Source organism: Austrofundulus limnaeus, unplaced genomic scaffold (genome assembly GCF_001266775.1).
Source record: "Austrofundulus limnaeus strain Quisiro unplaced genomic scaffold, Austrofundulus_limnaeus-1.0 Scaffold317, whole genome shotgun sequence".
NCBI classification, from domain to species: domain Eukaryota; kingdom Metazoa; phylum Chordata; class Actinopteri; order Cyprinodontiformes; family Rivulidae; genus Austrofundulus; species Austrofundulus limnaeus.
In genome coordinates, this window is record NW_013952719.1 from 622,843 (window position 1) to 625,087 (window position 2,245).

Sequence of the window (2,245 nt, forward strand, 5' to 3'; positions counted from 1 at the left end):
TTTACCTAGAGTTTGAACAGTGTACTTTTCTCCGATCAGCTGGTTCGATGTGCAGAATGCATTTAGGACATAATTTGAGCGGCTATAGAAGTGTGAAAGATTTAAATCTAAATGTTAATTTTCCCCTAAACGTGTGAACCCATGCACAGATGTTAATGTTCGACTCCATGTTGGGTTCTTTTGTTTGTGCGCCTCCACAGCTCACGTGTTCTTACCCTCAGCCCTGTTAGCAGCCCGCTGGATCTGTCAACTTGGGGAAAATTTCCATTTTGCAGCTAACTCCGCAGCCTTTTGATGGGTACGTCTTGCCGACTTTTATCTCTCAGTGCGTCTGCAAACTAATTAATATTTTCCCCCCCCTTCTCTCCCTCGCTCTCGCTCCCCTTCAGGCAAATATTTGTTTCCTCAGAAGTGAGCGTGGGCAAACCTTCCTCACAGCTCCATATGCTGCCAGCTGCCAATCAAGTGGCCTAGAACCCTGAAACTAATCGCACCCCCACCCCCTTTCCTCTCCCCTCTTCCTCTCCTCTTCCTCTCCTTAAGCAGAAATAATAGACTAGGGGAGAAGAATGTTTGTGAGTCTTTCTGTGTGTACAGGAGGCAGGTAAATAAAATTCATTAAACAGAATAAATTAGACACAATTTTAAAGCATTGCTCTGTTTGTTTTGTTGGTCTACTCAAAATTTGCTTTTTTGTTATCACCCATCATTAAAAGGTGAAAGTGGAAGATAATATTTTGCCCGTGTGTGTGTGTGTGTGTGTGTGTGTGTGTGTGTGTGTGTGTGTGTGTGTGTTTGTTACCGAAATATCTCATGAACAACTTGGGTTTTTAATAAAACTACTGATGATGATAATTAAATGTGTTGTGGTAGTAGCTGAGACTGATCCCCAACACTGAATGCTTGTTTAATATGTTTTCTATTAACTATTTGAAGCCAACTCTGTCTGTCTGTTAGCAAAATATCTCTTGAACAACTGAACGGATTTAGGTGAAATTTTCAGGACCTAATTCCTGCCGTAGTATTTATAACTAATTCCTTTTTGGAGTTAGTCAGATTCAAAACGGCTGCCACACCCACCTGACTCGACAAAACACATAAAAGGTCAGTTTTATAGATGCTGGGCTACAAATCGGTGTGACTGACACTGAGAGTCATTCACAACAAGTAGTGTATGTGCTCATTGCACAAGATCTGTTCGTAAACCGTTTGCATTAACTGAAAGAGCTGTTATTCTGTTAGCAAAATATCTCATGGATTTTAAGAAAACTTTCAGAAGGTAATCATTAGATTTGAGTCTACAACTGAATCACTTTTGGAGTTAATCCAGTTCAACATGGGTTTGGCCAAGATTAAAACTACTTCATTTCTGGAGATGATAAAAAACAAAAATATGTTAATTTTAAACGCTTGAAAAAAGGCTCCTAAAAAAAAGCTACAGTTCCCAGGAATGATAAGATGACAAAAGCAAACATGTATTTAGTTTTTTACACAAATGTAGAAGGAAAACATGACATTTGTGACAGGACGCTTCAGTGATCCTGCTGTCAWAACGGCAAAGTATTCATTTGTTTTTATCTTTAATTTTCCTTATGCACTATTGATTGGAAAAAATAAATATAAAAAACTGGTTAATATTTGCCAAATTGCTAGAAAATCAGAGCTCTAAGAAACACAACATATGCAGGCATTTTCCTACAGATCTTGCTGCATTTACCTGTTAGGTTCATTCTGTTACAAACATTAACACAGTGGTTCTTTTTGTAAAGCTACACAAATCCTGTGAGGAGATCCATTCATTTTAAACTGACTTGAAGTGCTTTATAATCCACAGAAATAAACAAAAATCTCTATTGTTTTCTGTTGCTCTAAACAACACCCTAATTTAAAAACCTGTAACACTACATTGGTATTTATTTTATTTTATTTTTACGTAGCATTTTCCTGCCAAATACATGAGTAAAAAAAGGGGAGGCTCATATTTCTTTTACAGCCCATATTTATTTTCTTGTGAGTTTATTTGTCAGTGAATTGGAATTTCTGCCGTCATGTCTCTTYTCAGCAGCGTCTCTTGTTATGAGAAGACACGGTGGGCGATACATCAGATCTCTAAGAAAACAAAGCCCAGGACATGACGGGTTTCACCAATAAGTTATCTTTTCTATCAGTGCTGCAGTGTAGTGGGGGCTGCAGATGCACACACACACACACACACACACACACACACACACACACTGTCTCCCTC